This window comes from Herpailurus yagouaroundi, unplaced genomic scaffold, assembly GCF_014898765.1.
Source record: "Herpailurus yagouaroundi ecotype Mexico unplaced genomic scaffold, PumYag 246, whole genome shotgun sequence".
NCBI classification, from domain to species: Eukaryota; Metazoa; Chordata; class Mammalia; order Carnivora; family Felidae; genus Herpailurus; species Herpailurus yagouaroundi.
The window spans coordinates 4,562,885-4,569,191 of NW_024412463.1; positions in this window are offsets into that span (position 1 = coordinate 4,562,885).

The following is a 6,307-nucleotide window of genomic DNA, read 5'->3' on the forward strand; positions in this document are numbered from 1 at the left end:
AATTGACAGGCACTGTGATTATCTTGAAGGATTCTCCCATGCCTTTGCCAGCATTGTGGTTTGCTTTATACAGGTGCAGCCAGCCACTTAAAAAATATCTGTTTGCAGGAAGAGAGAAAGAGAAAAGGGAGAATCTTTTGGTCTGCTCATACGGCTTGTTAATATGCGTGAGAAACACACACACACACACACACACACACACACACACACACACTTCTATCAGCAATTGTTTTTGCCAAACTCTGGTATCTCCCAGTGTCTAGAGTCGGGAGCAAACATAAAGGAGAGGGAGAGAGAGAGAGAGAGAGAGAGAGAGAGAGAGAAGAGCCGGATTCCTAGGTAGAATGAAGGGTTGTCTCTGAGGAACACGGAAAGGACGGTACAGAGGACGGTGACAAGCACTAGGTTGTGATATTCCTCACAATCTCGGACCTCAAGGAAGTCACCCCGTAGGGGCACTGGGTATGTCACCCAGCTCTTCCTAACCCCTTTCCTGTGCTCTAGGAATTCATAATCGTGGTAAACACTGTACTCAGGGCAAGAAGGCGGGAGGGAGAGCCGGAATAAGGAAGTCATAGATGTCAGGGTGCTGAGTAAGCCAGGCGGGCAGCTGACGCATCACAGTGAATATAAATGAATTGTGGGGATGGCCCATGCCAGGGGAAGAGGAAACAGTTGACAAAAAGGCAGAGACTGAGATTCAAAACAAGGGAGGGCTCTTCGAATTGCCAAGAGCATCAGCCTGTCTCTTTCGTTTTTTCCTCTCTTCTGGACTCTCCAGACGGGAATCAAAAGAGCTAACGGTACATGAGAGTGTCCCGCTCAGGGAAAAAGTCTTTGAAGAGAAAACCCTTCTCCGGGAAAGACTTTTTAAAAATTGGCCCATATCGTTATCTTAGTTTCGGGCGTACAACGTGCTAATTCTATATTGGTATACACTCCATACCGTTCGTATATATGACAGCAAGTCTGGTGACCATCTGCCGCCACGCGGTTGACCCCCCTCACCCTGTTCACTCACCTCCCAACCCTCCCGACCCCTCTGATCACAACCACTCTGTCCTCTGCATCTGCAAGTTTTGTTTGTCCATTTGTCTGTTATATTCCACATATACGTGACTATGACATTTGTCTCTCTCTGTCTGACTTATTTCACTTAGCACAGTATCTTCAAGGGCCATTTACGTTTTTGCAAATGGCAAGATTTTCTTCTTTCTTATGGCCAAGTAGTATTGATTATATATATATATATATATATATATATATATATATATACACTATATATATAGTGTATATATATATATAATATGTATATATGTATATATGTATGTATATAATATGTGTGTATATATATATATGTACACACACACACACACGCACATATACCACATCTTTACCCATTCATCTATTGATGGACACTTAGGTTGTCTCCATATCCTGGCTGTTGTAAATAATGCTGCAACGAACATGGGGATGCGGGTATCTTTTGGAATTCGGGTTTTCATTTCCTTTGGATAAATACCCAGAAGTGGAATTTCTGGATCATATGGTAGTTCTATTTTTAATTTTTTGAGGAACCCCCATGCTGTTTTCCACGGTGGCTACACCAATGTGCATCCCCACCAATGGTGTACAAGGGTCCCCTCTCTCCATATCCTCACCAACACTTGTTATTTCTTGTCCTTTTGATAGTAGCCTTTCCGATAGATGTGAGGTGATCTCAGTGTGGTTTTTATTTGGATTTCCCTCATAATTATTGATGCCAAACACTTTTTCATGTGCTGCTGGGCTATCTGCATGTCTTCCTTGGAAAATGTCTATTTACATTCTCTGTCCATTTTTAAATCAGATTTTTTTTTTTTTGCTACTGAGCTGAGTTTTTTATACATTTTGGATAGTAATCCTTTATTGAATACATGATTTACAAATATTTTCTCCCATTCAGTGGGTTACTTATTTATTGTGCTGATGGTTTCCTTTGCTGTGCAGAAGCTTTTAGGTTTGAGGTAGTCCCTGGATAGACTTTTTTAAAAGTGCGAATAGGGGCGCCTGGGTGGCGCAGTCGGTTAAGCGTCCGACTTCAGCCAGGTCACGATCTCGCGGTCCGTGAGTTCGAGCCCCGCGTCAGGCTCTGGGCTGATGGCTCGGAGCCTGGAGCCTGTTTCCGATGCTGTGTCTCCCTCTCTCTCTGCCCCTCCCCCGTTCATGCTCTGTCTCTGTCTGTCCCATAAATAAATAAAAACGTTGAAAAAAAAATTAAAAAAAAAAAAATAAAAGTGCGAATATATTGCTTTAATATAGGATAAATTCCTTACGTTCCAGGTATCTAGGCTGCACCTCAGTGCATTTACAAATCACGGTAGATGAAAACTATATAGCTCTTGATGTTAGAGAATGGGAAAAGTATGTTTTACAACTTATAAGAACTAGCACTTCCTAGATGGGGCATTCCACGATAATGAAGGTCTGCCCCCCAAACTTGGTGAATGCATATGCAAGTCTATCACCCAGAGCTTCTAGTTCCTTTACTAAAATGCTTACTTCCCAGGAGGGCCTGTGATCTAAGCTAGAATAGTCCTGTGGCTTTTGCTGAACCCATTAGAATAGAGTTACACCCTTTATGCTTGGCTTGGCAAACCAGCGGGGGTGCATCTGTTAGGGGTGGCCCTGGCCATCGCATTCACAAGTACTTGCCTGAGAACCAACACAGATGAAAGCAGAGTCAAAAGATTCAGGGAATAAATGCCCAATGAGGACATTTGAGCCCCTGGATCCAGCTGTGCCTGAAGGTGAAATTTACCGTTACGTGGCCAACAGATCTTTTTTTTTTTTTCTTTTTTTTCACTTATGCCAGTTTCTATTAAGTATATACTCAGTGACTTGGAGAGAATTTCAGAGAATTGGCCAGTACCTATTCCACTTGTGAAGTAATGGCTAGCAATCTTCTTCTTGGGAAGTTGTCTCCAGGCTCTGCAAGTCTGTCTAGGAGGCATTTACTTGGGAGGAAGGAGGATAAGGAGAATGAAACAAGGAAGTAAGTTCCAAGGAACTGGATAGAAGAGCCACCAACTCTTTGTCTTTGCATTTAAAGTGAAGGGGAAAAAAATCCACTTTGGGAGAGACATTGCAACCTCTTGAGACCTTCAATAAACATTAGAAACAAAATATTTCCATGGGGTGCCTGGGTGGCTCAGTCGGCTAGGTGTCTGACTTCAGCTCAGGTCATGATCTCGCAGTTTGTGAGGTCAAGCCCCACATTGGGCTCTGTGCTGACAGCTCAGAGCCTGGAGCCAGCTTCCAATTCCATGGATTCTGTGTCTCCCTCTATCTCTCTGCCCCTCCACCGCTCACGCTCTGTCTTTCTCTCTCAAAAATAAATAAACATTAAAAAATTGTGTTTTAAAAAATAAAAAAAAGAAAGAAAATATTTTCTAAGATATCGACTTAAATGCACACACAACACACACACACGCACACACACACACATCCGATCTGTGAATGAATAGGAAGAAGACCCATTGGAGTTACAGGTCTTATACCGTTGCAAAGATAAATTTTGTTTACATGGCGTCCTCACATTATTATGGAAAGAATTGAACAGTGCCTTCTAGATGATCGAACTCAGCTTTCAATTCCTATGAAAAATCTTGAGAGAAGCCCATCCTGAATCTGGTTCCAATAAAAAGTTTTCTCCTAAAGCAGACAAACAGATGACATACCAAAGAGATTTTACTTTCCATGAAAAAAATGCGTAAGAGTTTAAGGAAGATAAAAAGGAATCAAGCAGAACGCACATGACAGACCCCAACTATCTAGGAGGGTTGAAAATTTTGATCTTTCTACTGCAGAAAATGCATTTTGTATTATGTGTGTGGCTTTTTAGAAGAAAGCCATCTTATGCAGACATGTGATTGAAAACTTCTTTCCAGGGGCTTTTCAGCATAATTGTTAAGAACTTAGATGGTGGAGCAGAGGACCTCGGTTTGACTCTAAAATATTAAATACAGATGGTCTTTGGGGCACCTGGGCGGCTCAGTCGGTTGAGCGTCCGACTTCGGCTCAGGTCATGATCTCACAGTCTGTGAGTTCGAGCCCCGCATCGAGCTCTGGGCTGACAGCTCGGAGCCTGGAGCCTGCTTTGGATTCTGTGTCTACCTCTCTCTCTGCCCCTCCCTTGCTCATGCTCTGTCTCTCCTTCTCTCTCAAAAATAAACATTAAAACAAATTTACAAAAATATTTAAATACAGATGGTCCTCGACTCGCAGCGATCGGACTTGTGTTTTTCGACTTTACAGAGTTGCAAAAGTGATTCTCATTCAATGGAAACTGTACTTGGAATTTTGAACCTGGATCTTTTGCTGGGCTAGCGACACGCGGGGCACCCTTCTCTCCTGATGCTGGACAGCGGCAGCTCCCCGACAGCCACGCAATCATGAAGGTCAACGACCCGTAGGCTGACAACCATCCTACCACAGAGCCACCCCGTCTCTCCCTTCCACTGCAGTTTTCAGCACATTTCGTGCCATACTCAACACTTTATTACCAAATAGGCTTTGTGTGAGATGTTTTTACCAAACGGCAGGATAATGGCAATGCTCTGAGCACGTTTAAGGGAGGCTAGGCTAAATTATGATGGTCAGTAGGTTGGGTATAGTAAATACATTTTCAGTGTGTACAATGGATTTATCTTTTTTTTAGGTTTATTTTTATTTATTTTGAGGGGGAGATGGAGAGCAAGCAGGCGAGGGGAAGAGAGAGGGGGACAGAATCCCAAGCAGGCTCCATGCTGTCAGCGCAGAGCCTGATGCAGAGCTTGAACTCATAAACTGTGAGATCATGACCTGAGCCGAAGTCAAGAGTTGGGCACTTAACTGATTGGGCCACCCAGGCGCCCTGAGAGGTAGCCCCATCTTAAGTTGAGGAAGACCTGACTGTGATCTGGGTGAATTATTTTATATCTCTATGCCTCAATTTTCCTATAAAATGGGCAAGAAAATAATAGTGCCTTCTTCAAAGAGTTTTTAGGATTAAATGAAATACTTCCTACAAAGTGCTTTACTGCTTGCGGGTATGTGGTGGATCCTCAATAAAAATTAGGTTTTGTGTGTGTGTGTGTGTGTGTGTGTGTGTGTGTGTGTGTGTTCTATATATATTATTACTATAATCACTGTTTCATATTTCTAAACATAGCTTATAAGAAAAAAAATTATTCCAATGGTTTAACCTACAAACTTGAGTGCTCTGGAAAGACGTTCAAAAGTAGTAATGATAGGAATTAACTTCTCTTCAGAAATCTAAGAATCTGGGCCAGAGAAGTTTCAGGAATGCTTATAATTTTCTAAGTAGCAAGTATTTTCAGTCAAAACAGCTGCTTCCTCAAAGTTCTACTGTATGTTTAAATGCGCGCACACACACACACACACACACACACACACACACACACACAGTCTCTTTTCAGATTTTGTGAGGAAGGATTATCTTTGGGGTTGTTTTTTTTTTCATGTGCCAGAGTTTTGAAATTTTCACTCGCTGCCACTGTAAACACCATCTCTAACATTTAGTGGACGTTTCCCATATGCCAGCCATTATGGTAAATGCTGTATGTAATGAGAAGCATTTTATTTATGTATAACAGGAAGGGTACAAGTTAGGTACTATCATCACCCCCCCCCCATTTTACAGATGGGAAAACCAAGGCTCTGAGAAGTAAGGTCACTTTTCAAGTGGCTTTTTAATTGTTAAGAACTCAGATGGTGGAGCAGAGGACCTCGGTTGGACTCTGAAATATTAAATACAGTGGTGTGTTAAGGGTGGAGGCAGGATGTGAGCCCATGTTTTGCCTGATTCCAAAGCTCAACCCCCTGACATGTTGGAGTAGAAGTAAGAACAGAAGAGAGGGAGGGAACAAAGCAAAGTTTGCTTAATGGAATTAGTGGATTTTCAAGAAAACACTATGCACGAAAACAACAAAAAAGCCTGTGCTTTCTCACATCTGGGAAACATTGCTGTGTGATTCTGTTTTGTTTTAAATAAAAATTAGATCATGTCATTCATCTACATAAAACTATCCAAAGAGGGGTCTCAGCACCACTGAAATCCAGCCCAAACTCTACCACGGAGGACACCAGCTAGACCCTCAGCTCATCCCGTGTTTCTCCTCTCGACACACCAACCTCGTCCCCACCTGAAGCCCTCTGCACTAGTCGGTCTTTCCACCTGGGAATGCTTCCCTTCTCATCTTTCTTCCCTTGGCCTCCTGCTTATCATTCAGGCCTCAGGTCAGGTCTTCCTTGACCACCCTCCTAC